This window comes from Antechinus flavipes, chromosome 3, assembly GCF_016432865.1.
Source record: "Antechinus flavipes isolate AdamAnt ecotype Samford, QLD, Australia chromosome 3, AdamAnt_v2, whole genome shotgun sequence".
Classification (NCBI taxonomy): domain Eukaryota; kingdom Metazoa; phylum Chordata; class Mammalia; order Dasyuromorphia; family Dasyuridae; genus Antechinus; species Antechinus flavipes.
The window spans coordinates 151,688,352-151,708,655 of NC_067400.1; the positions used below are offsets into that span (position 1 = coordinate 151,688,352).

The 20,304-nt window shown below is 34.2% G+C and overlaps 1 protein-coding gene across 1 annotated transcript in view; it reads left to right on the forward strand.

Moving 5' to 3' along the window:
• The window catches only part of FARP1 (FERM, ARH/RhoGEF and pleckstrin domain protein 1), a 299,358-nt gene that overhangs the window by 164,612 nt on the left and 114,442 nt on the right, over nucleotides 1-20,304 (forward strand). The gene's annotated exons all lie outside the window — the stretch shown is intronic.

Sequence of the window (20,304 nt, forward strand, 5' to 3'; positions counted from 1 at the left end):
TTCAACATATATGAAGTGGAGTCTTCCTTCTATCTGCTAAGCAAAGCATGAAATTCCCTTGACCAAAGTGTCAGATCTTCACTAGGTAGGTCTTTTTCCTAACATTGATAAAATGTACATTGTTGAGATGGTAACAGTAAGGATTGACACACTTATTAATACCACTTATTAATAATGCTCAGGAATTCCACAATTTGTACTTTACCTTGCAAAGAAGAGCTCTTGAAATAAAGCAGTAGTCTGGTCAAGGAATAAAAATAGACCACACATATATATCTCACTTATCATGGGAAGGATGGAGAGATACCACTTCTTTAGACACACAAAATCAGTGATCAGTACTCTTCATAGATTCATTGAGTTAGAGTGGATTCCTTCAGAAAAATACCTGCTTATTCAAATAACTTCTCAGGAGCTTGGAGGAGAAAAAACTTGGATTTGTATTAATAATAGTTTGATTCACCTGAACTGTATAGGTTCCTGGGGAAACTGAGATCTCTATAAAAGGTTATCTTGACTGTTGAGTTCAATTGTACTGACTTTTTATTGAATTGGATGTGAATCCTTTGTATTTTCTGTTAAATAAAACTTTTACTATATTCATTGTCATATTAGCCTGCATGCTTTCAGGGGAGCTGAAAACTCTTAATTTTACTTCCCCTCCCTCCAAAGATATGAACCAAGTTCTTTTGTTCCCATGAGAAACCTTAGGTGGGTGTTGTGAGTCAGAGATTTTACACAGAAGTCTTAAAATCAAACCTAATCAAGCCCAAAATTGCAGTAATGGGCTATAAGTAACATGTAATTTTTAAAATCATGATAAGCATGAGAGAACCAAATCAAATCTTTGTGTAACATCAACAAAAGATAAATTACTTTGATAAATCCACTCCACTTATGAAGCCATTTACAATGTATTCAGTAAAAGGTTAGATCTATGCATTTGCTACCATAGCAGAAGTATTTCTTTTTTAAAAAATTAATCTGTAAGATAATTCCAGAAAAGATAAGTTTTCTTAGAACTTATTAAAGCACATAGTCAAATTTTAAGGAGTTTTTTTTTGTTGTTTCAAGCAACAAAGCATAAACGGCTGTACCTTTAGCTATAAGAAATGTTTAATTTTTGGCACTAGATAGAAATACAAGTATTTTATCACACTATACAGATCAAGATGTTCTCCAATCTAATTTATTTTCCACTAAATGATTAAATTGATCTTCCTATCTTTTAGGTCTAATTATGTCATCTCATTCAACACAGTAAACTCCATAGGCTCTCTATCATTTCCAGGATCAAATATATAATTCTTTTTTTGGCATTCAAAATCCTTTATAATCTGGTCCTCTCCTATCTTTACAATTTTCTTTTACCTTCTTCCCCTACATTTAATGCTGTGATCTAATGACTCTGACTTCCTTGCTGTTCCTAATGCAAGACACTCCATCTCTTTCCTGACTCCAAGTATTTTCTCAGGAATACACTTCCTCCTTTTCTTCAATACTTTAATATTTCAAGAAGTATTCTTGACTTCTCTGGCTTCCTTTAATTCTCAACTAAAGTTCTACCTTCTGTAAGAAGCTTTTTTTTGCTCCTTTGTCTTAATACTTTTGTTTTCATATTGTCTCAGGTTTTTTCTACAAATATACATACAAATATATATGTACATTTATAGACACAGATACATATATATTTATTTGTCTGTATGTGTATAAATATATAATTATGATAATCTGTATATCATATATGCATGAAAAATTTTTACTTACTTGCTTAGTCTTCCCCACCAAACTCTGAGCTACTCGAGAATAGTGATTTTCCCCCATTGCTTTGTATTCATAGGGCTTATGCCACATAGTAGGCATTTAATAAATTCTTTTTAACTGACTAAGTAGTGCCCAAGGACTAAAACCATTAGAGTTTAAAGAGTTTTGTCAATAAGTAAATGACACAAACTACACACCATGTTTGTTAATCTCTGTGTCCCATCTTATACACATGCTGGTAGCTACTCTTTTAGGAAAAAAGAGGCTGAAACATTCCATTCACTTTCTTTTTCAAACAAAACATAATATTTAAGAAAGAAATCTATCTACATTTACACACAAACACACTCATAAAGAAGAATGTTTATGCAGGAGAGGAACTTAGAACGAACTTCTTGTTAATAGAAAGACAAATATAAATATTGTCAGATTCCTAGACAACTTTCCAAAGAGATATGTCCAAGATAATCTCTCTTATTCATTATCTTTAAACAAAGTTAAAGGCTTCTTTGCTAAATTGGTTAAGAACTATGCAATAATTTAATAAGAAAGCCAGACTCTTCTCCTCATGAATTGTCAAACTCAAATAGAAAAGGAGGGCTCACCATATCTTACATAAGGATCCTTGTGAGCCACGTGTTGACCTAGAATACTTCATATTAGTATTATCTGTTTTATTGTATTTTTATTTTTTTTTGGTAAATATTTCCCAGTTACATTTTAATCTGTTTCCAGCCACACTTTGAGATGTTGTGTAGGTATGCAGTGAAAACTGAGTATTTGATGTCCCTAATGTAGATTATAATTGCTCCAGTAATTATGAACAATTACAACAGAAAGACCAACATAGACCTGTGACTTGGGAGGCACTAAAATGGCAGGAGCCAAATGGAGTCAGGTTCACATTCTAGAATTTCCACTTATTATCTAGGATCAGTTTCTTGGTCTGTAAAATCGGTATATTATTATTCACTTCAAGAAGTGGTTCTAGGAATCGTGTGTGTGTGTGTGTGAGAGAGAGAGAGAGTGAGTAAGTGTGTGTGTGTGTGTGTGTGTGTGTGTGTGTGTGTAGCTTTTGCAAACCTTAAAAGGTCTATATAAATGTTAGCAATCACTATTGTTGTTATCATTTCCTTACTTTTAGGGGTGCCCCCCTCAACTTTCTTTCAGAATGCTTTTCTTGATTGGCTTTTATACTCTCAATTTATGTAGATCAATGGCCTTGTATGTGAGTGTTCTTTGGATCTCATACATTCCCATTTTTATTCCAACCATTGTAGCATAGAAGGTATTTTACTTTTATTTGCCTCTGATGGTAACTTTTATACGCTTTGCTTCATAAAGGAAAGAGCCTATTATTGTTCATTTGCCCACATGGAATTTAGGCTTCTGGGCTCTGTTTCAGTGTCGTTTCTAACTGACTGCCTTCCCTGTCCTCACCTCACCTAAATTCCAATTGGCAAGGACCTTCAGACCTCACTACATACCCTGAAATGCCATTGTGAAAAGATAACACCGTGAAAGAATTTCAAGAAGATGTTTTTGATAGGCAGACAGGCTTTAGTAAATGCTGTACTAGAAGAATATCTTAAATGGACTTTGGCTTTGGATCAGCATTTCTTTCTTTTAAATTCAAGAGAACTTGTAGATTTTTTCTTTTCATGAATAACCCCAAATGATCCTTTTTTTGCTGGAGGCTGTCTTTTCATTAGTTCCTACCTACATATTTTTATGTATAGTAAGAAAAATTGGAATATATACAAATCTGATCACTCCAATGACCCATTAAATTTTTGTTTCTAGTTCTTTATTTGCTTGTAAAATGTCTTATGAATAGCTTCTTAAGCATTGCAATGCCTATTTCTTGCAAACATTATTTTATACAATTGGGATACTTAATTATCTAGGAGAGATCCTTCCATTCTTTTTCCTTACCTCCCCTTTTAGAGAGTGTAAGTTTCTTGAGGTTCCTTTGCTTTTTTTTGTATTCCCAGTGTTTAGTGTTTAGCACAATATCTGGCACAGAGAATCTTAGGGAATGTTTCTTCATAGATTGATGCCTATTCTTTTTTTTTTTAAGCCAACATGGCTTAAATAATAATAAACAATAAATAATAAAGGCATGCCTTTATTAGAACTTTTATCCTACTGATGAGTAAGAGGTAGGGAAACAAATCATGCCCTAAGTTAAAACTTCTAGTCGAAGTTTTTGTGATAACAATTTTTTTTGAGCTGGAAGGGACTTTAATATTGGTGTTATTTCATGACAAAAGAATTTCCATACTAAAAATGAAGCATGGCCTTTCGAAATTTCCAAATCTGGAAATGTTTTTTTATAATTTGAAAATTATGGAAAAAATGGCTCTCAAAAGCGTCTATACTACTCTTATCCTATTTATAACAAAGACAAATACTTTTGTTATTTTTCCCCCCTTAAGTAAGCTCTTGTTTTTTTATCTTTAACTTTGCATTCATTAATAGAAGACCAGTGTTAAATTGATGAGAGTTTCTTAGTCTTCCTCTTCCTGAAATCTTTCTCCATACATGTTTTAGGAAAAAGATTCAAGATGACTTTTTAAACTTATAAGAAGATTCCTCATCAGGCTTAGAAAGAGCCTGAACCTTCCATTTGGATAAGTCAGTGATACTCAAGACTGTATGTAGGAATTATACATTAATGAGATTCCAAAATAATGGGGTACTTAAGTTTGTTATGTAATTAGTGGATATCTTGTCAGATTTGCCTTGTCATTGGATTTCATCAATCTAGATGATTTAAGATGGTATTTAGGTTGATTCTTAAGTATCATTTCTTTGTAAGTAAAGGTCAACACGAATGCCTTCAAAAAAAAGTCGTGGTCACAATTCTCCTTAATGAGTATTTTTGTTCCCCTTTCTATCTGTTCCCTTTCTTTCTTCAGACCTTCAAAATGTTCATTAATGAAGTACCTTGTACCTCTTTGAAACTACTTCTTATAATTACTGTTCCGTGGATGGGGAATTAGGAAGATCATAAGCAGGCCAAACATGAAAGTCTGCATAGAAAACACCATCAGGAGAAAACCTGAATGAATTTAAAAATAGGGTATAGCAAAATATTATATAGAACTTAAGGATGTGTATTGTACTTTTTTTTCACCTTCTGTTCAAGTTTACAAATTTAAAACACAGAGAGGACTTTTCTCTACATACCTCCCCATTTGAACAAATTATTTTGGAAACTGAATACATGACAAATCAAATGAGTTTTCATTCAGAGAATTCAGGTGCAGTGAAATACAGTGAGATAATATGGATTGGATTTTTATTTGAGTCCAAAGTGAAAATTGCCAAGTCAAATAAATACAAGTAAGGAAAAACAGTAAGCTCTTTTCTGTAATTGACTGTAGTGTAATGCTTTCTGATTTATACTTGTCTTAATCATTATTTGTGCAATATTTTATTCTTTCTTAACTGTGCTTAAAATAGCAAACATTATTATGGGAGATTTTTATTCTGCCTTTTTTTTTTTTTTTTGAATTTTTGGTTTTTTAGGTAACCATAAGAAGGCAAATTAAATAGGCAAAGTAATATCAAAGTAGTATCACACTCAGCATTACAAATACTGAAATTTCCCCTATAAACATTTTCTGCTCATTGCTTAACTGGTTTACAAGAGAGCTACAGAAATGCTACCCCAACAGCCTGTCTTTGCAAAGTCTTGTTAGGAAGAAGGCAGGCTCTGTCCCTAATGACATCGTGGTTGTTACATAGCTAAATTACAGTGAGGAGTCTGAATGGGGCCTTTCTATTCCTCTCCCAAAGTTGTGGGCTATGAAATTCAATCTGAAGTATGTTTAATGAGTGTTCAGAATGTAGGATTCTGCACCACTGGGGGAACAAGGAGGCTAGTGTGCTACTAAATGGCACCGAGGCCAAGGGTTAGACTCATTCAGTGTTTTGTGGGAGGGAAGAAAAATGTCAATATTTGTTGAACAGGTATATGTCCAGACCTAAAAGTGTAGCAAAATTTTCCCCCCAAGTGAAGGCTCAGTGACGGTTAAATCTTGGTTAAATCTTGAGCTTTTACTTCTTGCTTTTGTTGGCATATTCTAATAACACAGATCAGAGTTTCTGGCTGGTCTGGTGAGTGCCCTGTCCACTGTGTGGCTTTTGAACTGTTTTGATGATGTCATTCAACCATAGAAAGTGAGTTCAGGTGGGTGATCTGTTTTCTGTTTGCCTTCATTTTCCACCAATTATATCTCAGCTGCCCAAGAAAGCTTATACAAAGGGGCTCTGGTCTTTTTGTGTGAAGTGAAAAGTGTTGGCTCATCAGAAACATCATCAAATTTAAAGGGGTTTTGTTTTTACTGTAGTCAGTCTTGGTTCCTGGAATTGTATTACTTGATGATAAAGTCTTTTTACCTCACTATGAGAGGCTCTGTTGTGTTGTCTGAAATTTGGTTCAGGGGTGATGATTCAGGAGAGCCTTAACTACAACATCTTGTTTCTTCCTTTCTCATTCTCTCCTGTCTCTGTGATATCTTACTATGGAAACTTGTGGAAATATTCAGAAAGGAACTACAAGACAGGTTAATGAACAGTACCTCTGTCTTGGGATTGAAAGAACCAACTAAAATTTCTCTCCTACTCCTTCAACCAGGATCAGTTGTAAGGCCAGAAATTTCTTGCTGTTTTCTTCCATCTTTATTGTTCACTTGTGTCATGGATTTTATGTGGGTTTTCTTGACCAAGATACTGGAGTGGTTGGTCATTTCCTTCTTCCAGTGTGTCCCATTTTAGAGATGAGGAACTGAGACAAATTGGGATTAAATAACTTGCCCAGGCCCACTAGTAAGTGGGCTAGTAAGTGTCTGAGACTGGCGCTGAACCCAGATCTTCTTGACTCCATGCTTGGTGCGCTGTCCACTGCATCAGACCTGGCTATGCTGAAATAGTGAAGCACTTGTTAGTACATGTGGACTTTATCATCATACTGTCCAGAATTTTATCATCTTCCAAGATAATGTCAGTCCAAATCTCACACTTCCTCAGCAGCCCTGCTCTTTGGGCTCCCCACTCTCTCTGGTTGCAGAGCTGGACAACAGAAAACTCCTCTTTTTAAAATCGTGACTTGTACAGCCACTTCATCTTTGAATGAAGGCTGTACCTCCTGGGCTTAATCATATCTGGATACTAAGTACCCTTTCTCTGACACTCCACTTTTCAGCCTTTTTTTTTTTTTTTAAATGTATTGTCTTCCTCTATTAGATTGAGAGTTACTTAAAGATGGGAGGGGAGGCTGTCTTTTGCTATTCTCTGTGCTGTTGCTTAGCACAGTGCCTGTTATATGGTAAGAACTTAATAAATGTTCATTGATTACCAGGTACTGTGTTATATGCTTTACATACATCTCATTGAGTCACTTTCAGTATGCCATAGTAGAGGTAACTGTGGTGGTGGTGGTGGTTGGAATTTTGTTCTTGAAGAGGACCATGACATCAGGGAGCTGATGCTCCAACATGCAAATGATTTGGACTTGAGAGAGGGATGTGTAAGGTCATCTGCCTCACTTTCCCCTCCACAGCTGTTTAGGTCCAGTGGCCACATATGGATCAGGACGACTGGAGATGGCCCTGGATGCTTTGGGAGACCCTGGCCTTTTTAAGCTAAGGTCTTTAAGTGGTCTCCGTTTGACTGAGGCTATACCTGTTCAGTGATTAAGGCTAGGTAGCAATTGAGGCAAAGAATGATTTCTTTTACCCCTTAAAAAAAAATCCAAATAAATATGGAAGGAGAAGACCCTCAAGGTATCCCAAAAGTTGTTATTGATGTAGCATGGTAGAGTCTTATGACCCATTACTGTACCCAGTGATGCTTTATATTTATTAAAAACTTCATAGTTGGGGCAACTAGGTGGTGCAGTGGATAGAGCACCAGCCCTGAAGTCAGGTCGACCTGAGTTTAAATCTGGTTTCAGACACTTACCACTTTCTAGCTGTGTGATCCTAGGCAAGTCACTTAACCCCAATTACCTCAGGAAAAAAAAAAAAAAACAACCCAAAACAGTTCATAGTTTTCCTGAACTTAAAAAATATGACAAACATTTCCATAACAAGGTAAAATAGAAAAAAGATGATAGCACATAAAACTGCAAATCTATTATATACAACTTGATATTCCTTTTAAATGTATAATAAAGTTTACCCTGTACATTTCTTTTTTTCTTCCTTGCCTCCCTAGAGAAGATGGCTACTATTAGACACAAATTTTAAATATATATATACACACACATATATGTATAATTCTATATATACTTCTATTTATCAATTCTTTCTCTGGCTACAAATAGTGTCTTCTTTTATAAGCTCTTTGTAATTAATTTGGGTTTTCATAATAGTCAAAATTACTTAGTCACTCAAAGTTCTTCTTAAAACAATATTATTATTATATTTAATAGCATCTATTAAATGCCTACCATGTGTTAAATACTGTGCTAAGTGCTTTGCAAATATTATCTCATTTAATCCTCAAAACAACCTTATGAGGTATGTACTATTATGATCCCCAATTTGCAGTTGAGGAAACTTGAGGCAGATAGTTTATAGACTTTGTAAATTCTTTCAGAATTGCTGTAATCAAAACCTAACATTTTCTGAATTCACTAGGACAATAGAAATGGGAGCCTGTGGTTAGTCTGAATGTACTCAGAGCTTTTCTATTTTTCTGAAATTGCATCACTCTGGGAGGCTCTATCATGGTCTCTCAACCTTGATTTGTAGCTTTCCTCAGAGCATAGTTTTGCTATGACCTACTAAACTTAGAGGTAAAGATCACCTACTTTCACTCAAAATGAGATATTAGGAGTAATAATAATGACCCCCTGTCACCACAATAATAACCAACATTTTCTTGTGGTTGGGGGTTTAGAATGGGAACTAGATATGTGATTTCATTAACATAGACAATTGACATTTATGTAACACTAAAGTTTTCATTGAATTGACATACGGTCTTGTTTGAATATTAATCATAACTGTGAAGTATATCATACAAATATTATCATCATCATCATTTTTATTATATTTTGAGATCCATGAGGGTCTTTCTTTATATTCTCAGTGTTTTACATGGTACCTGGCATACAGTAGCTGCTTAATAAATGCTGATTGATTAACTTAATCATTATCATGATCATCCTTTTTCTCACTTGTTAGATGTGTAAATAGGCTCACTACTTTCTCTTGACCTAATACTGGGTAAACTAGGAAGTTTCATAAAAAAGTTGCAAATATAGTGCTTTCAAAAGAAATAGAAGAGGTCCCCCTTAAGGTATTGAAGTCCTAAAATGTAATGGAGATGTTAATGGTGGTTAGGTACTTTTTAATTAATATTTCTGTGTGCATAATTATTAGTGACACCTTTCTTGGACCTAAGGGACCTCATCTAGTACCAAAGGAAAAAAATATTATCTAAAATAATATTACTGAACTATTTTGAAGCATAGACCTATCTAAAGATGTCAGAGGATATAGGCGCCAATTAAGATTTTAAGATTGTTTAGAATTTTTTTTTCTTTGCTTCTAGCATATATCACACTTTTTACTTTCCTTTCTAAGGGAATTTTTTTCAAGGTTAATCCCTTCTAGATAGAAGGGAATTTACATTACAATACAATTTATTGTTAAAGTCCTTGGAGGAGAAAATTGTGAAGTCATCTATTTATTACATTAAATGTTTTTATAGTTTTACTTTGGTTGTGGGTTATTAAAGCAAAATTAATCTTTTCATGAAAGATAATTCACTTTTCCCTCTTAGTTTCAAAGAGGGGAATAATAAAGACTGGAAAGGTAGGTTGGAGAGGAGACTTGATTGCTGGGCAAAGAAAACAGTTTGGATAGTAGAAAATAGGAAACCCAATTCAGATTTATGAAGAGAGAAGTAATGTGACTCAATTAGATATAGATATAAGAAACATTCTGGCAGTGGTATGGAGAATTGTTGGTGATTCTTTAACAATATGGAAATAAAAATACATATTCCCCATTTGTAATGGGTTGCCTAAGGGCTTGGGATTTCTTAAGAGAATTGATATATTATAATAAAAAGAGCACTAGGTTCCTGGGAAATGGGAAAGGAAAGGTAAGGAAATAAGCAATTATTATGTGTCAGTCATTATGGTAAATGTTGAGGATACTAAAAAAAAATAAAATAAAAAAGTAAAAGTCAGTCCCTGCCCTGGAGGAGATATCACTCTGAGGTGGGAGAAGCCTCTTGAAGAAGGTGGGATTTGAGTAAAATCTTGAAATAATTATGAAGTGGGAGTGAAGAATTATCCTTCCTGAAATTGGGGGCCAGCCATTGTGTGAAGAGCAGCAGGAAGACCACTGTCACTAGATAGTAGAGTATATGAAAGGGAATAAAGAATTTAAAAAAAAAAAAAAAGCCCAGAAAGGTGGAAAAGGATCAAGTACTAAAACGTATTAGAAATTAAAACGATGATTTTATATTTGATTTTGGGGGTGAAATGCTGATATTTATTGAACATGATGGTGAAGGTAGGTGGAGAGTGACACAATCTGAGCAGTATTTTAGGAAGATCACTTGGCTAGATGAATCTATGGACTGAGGTGGGGATACCAACCAGAAGAATATTTTAGTGTGAAGTGTCAAGTAATAAAGGTGACTAGCTGTGTGAGTAGAGAGAAGGGGAAGTGGAAGAGAGATATTATGAAAGTAGAAACAATAAACCTAGCAACAGATTGTGTGCTTGGGCTGAGCAGGCAAAAATGAGGAATTGAGGATTACCCTGAGATTGCAAGCTTGGAGATGATAGTACCTTCTACAGTAGTAAGCACTTTAGGAAAAGGGAAGAATTTGGGAGGAAAGATAATGAATTTTGTTTTGAATGTCAAATAGACAAGCTGGTCAGGAGAGAAGTTAGTACCTGCTAAATAGGAAGTATATACTTTGAACTGTCCTATCATTATTTTGATCTGTATTGCCTATCTTTCCCTGTCAGGAAGAAGTCCAATCAACTATCATCAATATAATCAATTCCCAAACTATCCCATTTGTATAGAGTGATTGTGAGGAAGGAACTAGTTATCAACCTCCAACCTCTGGTATCTTTAAACAACCTTTTGAAATATTGATTAGCATATCATTAATTTTAATTTATCAGGTATTCCATCTGACTCTTCTTTGATCCCCTTTTTTGAGCTTCCTCTCCTCCTTGTTCCTCTCTCTGAGTTCTTGCCTTTACTTCCCTAAGAAACCCCAAGGCTGTATTTCCCTAGAAAAGATCTGCTTATTATGAAGATCTTTGCTAAGTTCTTTTCAGGACTAAGCTCACTCTGAGGTACTCTCTCTTTCTCATAGTGCCTTCCCTTTAATGGTGCTTTTCTCTTTATTACCTAGCTAATGCCGATTTGTCTGCTATAGATCTAATCTGCCAGTCAGTGACATAACCAAACTTAATGGCATATTCTTTTAATAGATTTTTCCAAATTCCTTTCCTTTCTAACTTTATGTTCTCCCAATTCTTTCATATCACTCTTGGTGCCTATTTTACCTCTTATTTTGTCAGTCACCTCTTCTCCTAAATAAACCTGCCTTTTACCAAAGAGAATGGCCATTGTGAATTTGTCACATGCTTATTTCAAAGTTGGGATTGCTATCCTGACCTCATCAGTTGTTTGTTATTGAAAATGGCACTGCTGGTGATTTAATTCAAGGAGCACTTATTAGATGGCTCCCATATACCAGTATTTGTAGCAGGCACTCAGAATAGAAAAAAAAATGAAACAATGAGGATACCCTTTGTTTTCTACATGTACAGGTGTGCTCAAAAGAAATGCCAATCATTTGTCCTATGTGCACTGGATATCTACTGAGATTATTTTTAAAAAAATATTTCATTGAAGTTCTTGCTATATTAAATTGTTTGTCAGACTCAAAAAGATAAGCCAAACTTGAATCCTATTCTCAAAAAAGATCAATTTTTGCTTGTTTCTAATGAAATTGTTCAATTTGTTACAGGAGTTCCCAAGTGTCCATAACTGTGCCACATTATTTGAAATTATATCTAAGTGGATAATGAAGTAATTTCTTCTGCTTTCCATTTCAGAACTGCCATATAATCCAGTATAGGCAGAATGGACGGATAGAAGCCAAGGGTTTTTAATAAGGATGGGACCAATCACATGGTAGAGTTTAAATTCCTCTCCTTCCCAATAACATTTAAATTTAGGTGGGTGATGTTAAAGTGAATCTGAAGGGAAACCCACAAAGGAAAAACAACTCATAATACCTTAAAGATTCCAGGAAGAAGATATATTTATGTACTGATTTGTATATATAATTAAATGTCATTTTTACAAAGATAAGACTTTATTTCTGTGAGAAACTTCTGGTTATTAAAGTTACATTTCAATTTTCTGAAGGCAATCTGATCCAATCTCCTCCTATGTAATTCTGGGCCTGATTCATTGTATGTTTGAACTGTTTGTCCCAGCTACCCATACCAAAGGACAAGTTGTTTGTCCACCTAATTGCATGTCAAATTATGGGCAATAAATGTTATTCAACTTGGATTTTCTATTGTGGAAGATCAAGTCAAACTTTTTTGAGTGGTTATAGATCTAGTTCTGTGACCCTTGAGTTCTGTGACAGAGCCATCAAGATGATGTCACCTACAAACAGAGATATTTGGGGGTCCTCATCATCTATAAGTTCTCCTTCAACTTCAGCTCTGAGTTGGATCTCTTCCATAACAGTGATATATACCTTTGATCAACTTACATCTTCCTGTTATATCTCACATATGATATTGGGACAATTAGTCTACTGAATAAAGGGCTGGACTTTACTTCTACAAGTCGTTATTTTTCAGTTGCTTCAGTCATATCTGGTTCTTTGTGATCCCATTTGGATTTCATTTTATTGTTCTTTTTGTCAGATGTAGGAGTGATATACCATTTTCTTCTCTAACCTATTTTACAGATCAGGAAACAGAGACAAATAGGGTTACGTAACTCACCTGGAGTTAGTGTCTAAGGCTAGCTTTGAACTCAGGAAGATGTCTTCCTAATGCTAGTCCCCACATTCTATCAACTGTGCTACCTAGCTTTGCTAGGAATCTGGAATACCTGAATTCAAATCTTGTTTCAGTTACCCAAATATAAGACCTTAGTTCACTTAACTTCCCATAATCTCAGTTTTCCTGTCTGTAAAATGGGAATAAAAGTAGCACAAGGTTGTTGTTGAGATCAAATGAAAATATTTATGTATTTTAGTAAATGCTAAAAGTACTATATAAATTATATAATTATTACATAAATTATAATTATATAATTAGGTTTTAACTGGCTTGTTGAATGGGAGTTATTTTCTATTATATCCAAATAATTTTGAATGATTTTTATAAACAGTATTAATGGGAAAAATGTCAATAAGCACTTTTTGGTTGTTGGTTGTGAAACATAGAAACAGTTAAAAAAAAATAGAACACAGAAAGCAAAGGAAAATCAATGAAGAACTTTGAAGAGAGTTGGAGGAAAAGCCACCATCAGAGAAGGAAAAAGAAGGAGGATGATTATGGGATAAGGAAAGGAATGACAGATGGATAGTGTTTTATTACAATGTTAAAAGGAAGCAAACATGTTGGATGCACTCTTGTTTGAAATTAGGGAAGGACATAGATGAGTATTTGGACAAGATGGGCAAACATATGAGTTGCAGTCTATATTGTTAGAAAGAATATCCATGTAAATGAATTGGCAGTTCTATTTGAGCATTTGATAATGATCATCAGCAAGCATCCCAAGCTTTGGGAAGTCTTATGTGTTGTGTCAGGGTGTCTACTGGCGCAAAAGTTAGTGAGGAAATCTTGAAAATCATGGCCTCCAATGCTTTCATGATATGCCAGTTGGGGGAATAGTGAGTGAATGAACTAAGGGAAGTAATTTCCGGATAGCAGTTTGTAATAAAAGTGAGGTAAAGTAGACCCAGTGTCTTTTTTTTTTTTTTAATAGATTTTTATTTACAAGATATATGCATGGGTAATTTTTCAGCATTGACAATTGCAAAACCTTCTGTTCCAACTTTTCCCCTCTTTCCTTCCACTCCCTCCTTCAGATGGCAGGTAGACTAATATATGTTAAATATGTTAAAGTATATGTTAAATACATTATATATATACATAGCCATACAGTTATTTTGCTGCACAAGAAGAATTGGACTTTGAAATAATTTAAAATTAATCTGAGGAAAAAAAAATGCAAGCAGACAAAAATAGAGGGATTGGAAATGCTATGTGGTGGTTCACACTCATTTCCCAGAGTTCTTTCATTGGGTGTAGCTGGTTCAATTCATTATTGAACAAATGGAACTGATTTGGTTCCTCTCATTGTTGAAGAGAGCCACATCCATCATAATTGATCATCATATAGTATTGTTGTTGAAATGTATAATGATTTCCTAGACCCAGTGTCTTTAGGAGAGGGTCCCTTACTCTTTCATAGGAACTGAAAGTCTTTATGAGCATGGCCTCCATAGTTAACATTGTTACACACTATGATTACTGTTTCTCCTTTGTTCTTTTTTTTTTTTTTTAAATAACTTTTTATTGACAGAACCCATGCCAGGGTAATTTTTTACAGCATTATCCCTTGAACTCACTTCCGTTCCGATTTTTCCCCTCCCTCCCTCCCCCCCCCCCCTCCCCCAGATGGCAAGCAGTCCTTTACATGTTGAATAGGTTACAGTATATCCTAGATACAATATATACAGTTTTCTTGTTGCACAGGGAGAATTGGATTCAGAAGGTATAAATAACCCGGGAAGAAAAACAAAAATGCAAGCAGTTTATATTCATTTCCCAGTGTTCTTTCTTTGGGTGTAGCTGCTTCTGTCCATCTTTGATCAACTGAAACTGAGTTAGGTCTCTTTATCGAAGAGATCCACTTCCATCAGAATACATCCTCAAACAGTAATGTTGTTGAGGCATATAATGATCTCCTGGTTCTGCTCATTTCACTCAGCATCAGTTCATGTAAGTCTCACCAGTCCTCTCTGTATTCATCCTGCTGGTCATTCTTTATAGAACAATAATATTCCATAACATTCATATACTACAATTTACTCAACCATTCTCCAATTGATGGGCATCCATTCATTTTCCAGCTTCTAGCTACTACAAACAGGGCTGCCATCTTTGTTATTGAAGAAGACCATGATATCAGGGAGATGACACCATGACATGCAAGTGAATTGGATTTAAGTGAGGGAGGCTGTGCAAAGTCACCTGCCTCAGTTTCCCCTTCAGAGCCATCTGGATCTAGTGGCCAGATATAGATGAGTATGAATAGAGATGGCCCTGGATGCAATGGGATACCTTGGCTTTTTTAAGGTAGGGTCTTCAGTTTGATTAAGGCTGCACTCATTGATTGCTTAAGGTTAGGTAGCAATTGAGGCAAAGAATTTCCTCTTTCACCTTGTCCAGAAAAATCTAAATGAATGAATGAATGAGTGAGTAAGTGAGTGAGTGAGTGAATGAATAATGAATGCCAAAATAGTTCCCCACACAATTAGAAACTTCAGGAGATGTAAGTTTTATAAATATAGCCATACATCATCTTTAGAGATTTTATCTTCAATTATATCACAGGAAATCTGTTAGACTATGCTTAACTTATAAATGGGGAAATATATTCACTTACACTTTTTTTGTGTCCACATTAGCCCTCATAGGTAAATTCGGATCTTTCTGAAGAAGTATTTATGCTTTTGATTCTCTTAAAGATGAAGGGGATGAAAGAGATTTTATTTAATCAAAATGACTTGAAAATAGGAAGAATTGAAAATGTGTCCAAATGAGACAAATTTGATTCAGTATTTTCAGAACTTGTAGCTAAATGTGGAAATGCATAATATTTATAATTCAAAGTTTACTTGCTAGACATTCTCCAAAAATTGTTATATTGTTCTTGTCATTCCATCCTTTAAAATTTAGTATCTTAGGATGATATGAATAGACCATTAAAACTTAGGAAACTATGAACCCACAGTTTGAAATCAGTCTACTTGTTTTTCTACCACATTAAAACTCAAACATCATTTGCATTACAAGTAAGAACTACCAAAAAAGAAAAACAGCAATAATAATTTTGTTATGTATTTACTTTTCCCTGGACCTCAGTTTGCTCATTTGCAAAGTGGGAAGAATAGAACTAAATGATTTATAAGGTTCTTTTGTACAACTTGTGATCCTATTATTATTTTTAAAAAAATATGCATTATAATTTTAATTGTTTCTATTGTGCTTGTGGACATATTTTGCCAATCTCATTCTCTGAGGATCTTATAATAATGGTAGAGAAGTATATTTGATCTCAACAGACCACACTCAAGATATAAGGGTTGGTTTTCTTTTCTTTGTACTAACATCATGCCTTTATTTAGCCTAAAAATACCGTACCCTATTCAAATAATAATGGAGACATTTTAAAATTATGTTATTTTTTTGTTCAGCTTTTAAAAATTAATATTTTGCAATAACTTTAATCTTAATATTTTTATTAAATATTCAATTGCTCAATTTCTTTTAAAAATTTTATGTGCTTATTTTTAATGATAAATATAGTATACCTACTTTAAACCTCAATAGTTTACCTTAGCATTTTGGAATTATGAATCTTGTAGTTTTAAAGTAATTTGGTCAGCTTTCAATAGAAAAATGCGCCTAAAATGCATGATTTGAAATTAAGTGCCTTTTTGCACAGCTGGCTTTTAGATTCCTCATCTTTTCTGGGAAGAGTAAAGATCACTAATATATTATTTGGTATACAGAAATGCAGGAGGTTTAGTAGCAGATAATTCATGCTTCCTCTTCCCCAGAATTTCCAAGGAAGGATGGTTAGACTTTGTTGTTGTTGTTGTTATTATTATTATTATATATCTCCTAAAGATGTAATGGTGATATCTAATAATTATAGTTAGAAGATTTGAGTTCAAATCCTGACTCTAACATTTAATACTTATATATAGCCTTGGAGAAGTACACTTAACCTCTGTGAGCTTCAGTTTCCCCATTTATAAAATGAGAGTGTTGGTCTAAATAACCTTGTAAATCCTTTCAAGTTTTAAATTTCATCTTGTGAGTGTTTGATCTGAGGTTGTAGGAGGTCATTATCTGTTCTTGGGTTGGTTTGGCTTTATGGAGAGGTGATGGCATTTGAATTGAACTTTTAAGGATGGGCAAAATTTCAACTTACATAGAGGAAGAAAAGAATCCAAGTAGATGGAACAGAAAGAACAAATACAAGGAGGTGGAGAGCTAGGAAAATAAAGGAACATTTAACTAGCAATCTAGGATCACTGAAACATAGAATATGCAGGGGGGAAATCCTATGAGGTACCCCTTAGGGGCATTTTCTCCCTTATACCTCCTTGGTCTGGATATGTTCTTATCTGTTTCCTTGGGCCTTAAGTCACCAAAGGTTGTCCCTTTGGGCACTTATGCAGCTATGGCTCTGGAATCCAAGCTGTGGAACACTGGAATGCTGGATTACCCTCCTGATAGTTTGAGCTCACAGACTCAGAAGCCTTTTCACAGGTCTCTATGATATCAGAAGGGAGAAATCCCCTTAGCTTTTCTCTTTACAAAATAATCTCTCACCATATCATATGAATGAAGAAATCACCAAATGAGGTACCTGGGAAGAATCTGAAATTGATAAATCCCTTTGATCAATCCATAAGCTTGCTTCTTCATACAGGGTTAGCCACACAGAGTCACTTGCTGCTGTTTGTCCTTTGTTTTTCAAGAGAGATAGTTACATCACAAAGTGATATCTTAATTCGAATGTGAATTGAATTTAAGTGAGTCAGTAACAGAATTTCTGTACTTCTACCATACTTCAAACATTCCATTTCTTGTGTTTTTTCCTTCTGCTGAAAGAATGTTTCATTGCCCCATGTGAAAAAAGTTGCTCTATCCATATCAGTCGATGGGATTTGCACATGCATAAGACCCTTATTGCATAGTTATAGTTTCTTTCTTACATTTGAAAAGACTGCACTTTGGACAAAACAGATATGAAATGTTAAGTTTCTTTTGCTTTCATATCTTTAACTTTTCAGACATTTTATAGTGCAGATAAGTTCAAGATGATCTGGTCTTGTAGGAGAGACATTAAATACTCTTGGACTCTGTCAGAACTATCAAGAAAAGGATGTTGACAGAAAGCTTAGATGGTTGACCTGGCATTTTGATGCAATGCTCTTATAAATTGGCTAAATGCTATATTGTAAGAACAAAAATTGTCCTGCTGGAAGAAACAGAGATTCCTTGTCTTGGAAGTGATGAGTCCTTTCATCCTACTTCTATTAGGAGAATCCTTTCAGTATCTAATCCACCTCTGTGGGAATGGTATATCCAGGTAATCTTACAAAATCATAAAGATTCAAGATATTTTGATAAGATAGTATCTGAACATGTTTTAAACTGTGCTCAGTAATATGATGTAGAAAAAGTAGAAAAATTAAATTAAAAATCCTTGGCATCCATTATAGTGCCATTAGCATATAGAGAAATATTCAGCACATAATTATTGAATTAAACTTGTTATTCCGTGACTACCATTTTAAATCCTTATAATGGAATCTCAGTGGTGGTGTGATGTATTCTCTTGCTCACAAACACAATCAATATACATGTGTTTGTTTATCAGAATCACATAAAAACAAATTCATTTTTTGTTTGTTTTGTTTTTTTCAAATTTAGTTTTTTGAGATAGTGTTGTAGAGGGCCTCTCTTGTTGAACTATGAAAGTATTTAACAAACAGGAAGCTATGTTGAATTTTAGGCATTTTGTGAGTCAGTCAGTCAGTCAACAAACATTGATTTAAAGAATGTTATCATATTGTCACATTGAGAGAGTTTTTTCTTTGTTTCTTAAAGGAAGTCTGGAATGTTCTTCAAAAAAGTTATCTGGTTTTACATTTTCTGATTAGTTTCTAGACATCAATTAGGAATATATTATTTCTTAGAGATATTTAGTCATGTGATTTTTGCATAGTTTTGAGACAGTATAAATAGTATTTTAAACACTTAAGACTGATAGATTTGTTTCACCACTAATTAACAATAGTGAAACATTCTCACAAATTTCCAAAATTTCTTATGTTTAAAGAACAACTACTCATTTTAGAACATTGATAGCATTTTACTTCAATCAATCAGATATTTATTAAATACCTACTATGTGCCAGGCATTATACTAAGCTTCTTTTATGTAGCCTGTAAAACATTTAGGATAAAGTCAGGTCCACAAAGGTATTCATTGCATTTTGGGTTTTGTATTCAATTCAGACTTAGAGTATTGAATTTATAAGGCTTATTTCCCAGACTCTGCAAAGCCAGATCAGATCAGGTTTATGAAGTTCACTTAGTTCCTGGAATTCTTTGGGAAATTTGAGTACTTGCCAATTGATCTGGAAATTGGTTGGTCATTCTTGTAATTTACCTCCAAAAGGAAGTATTGTCTGATGGTGTTGTCAAGGGATTAGAAATCTTGGGTTCTTTTTCTGTTTGTTTGGTTAAAAAAACACACACCTATAGTGTAGATCCTCTTACACAATTTTTTTATTTATCCTATTTAAAAGACCACTATCCTTATATTTGTTTATTTTGCTGTAGTAAACGCATAAGAGACTATTGACTAAATAATTGTCTATTTTTTTTAGGCCCTTCACATGAATTCTGGAGTCAAGATAGTCTTCTAAGGAACTAGAACAAAAGGCTTATATGATTTGAGTAGAATAGAGGTTTTATCAAAATAAGGTTCCATATTTAGTGCATGGTGATGGAATAAGAATGAGCAAATTAAATTTCTTTGACTTCATTAAAATTCCAACTAAAATTCCACCCTTCTTGGGGAAGCCTTTTCTTATCACACTTAATTCTAATAGCCTCCCTCTTTTGGTTATTTATAATTTATCCTGTACGTAGTTTTTTTGAATGTCTCATCTATTAAACTGTGAACATTGGGGTGGTGGGGGTAGGTAGCTCACTTCTGTCTTTTGCCTTCTTTATATCCCCAGTACTTAACACATTGCCTAGCACATAATAGACACTTAATAAACATTTATTGACTTACTGACTGACTTTATTTTATGCTGACTAACATAGCTAGGGAATAGCTGACAGTATTTCTCTGTGTCTAGGACTAGTACATTCTGTTTTGTTATATATCCTGGAGACTCTCCTGTAATATAATATGGGTGTGTGTGTGTGTGTGTATCTTGGACATATGGTAAGAATTTTAGTAGCATAAGTGATCTTTAAGAGGGAAAATCAGTTTATTATTTCACATGGATATTTCTAGATTTTATCTTTATGTATTAGAATAGGTGAGTTGTTTTATAAATCACTAGATCCTAACTGCTATTATCAAATACATCTATTGGACATTTAATTAGTTCCTAAAATTCATCTCATTCTTACCAGAGGACTGCAGACCACAATTAGGTCTATTTTAGCTTGTTAATTTAGAT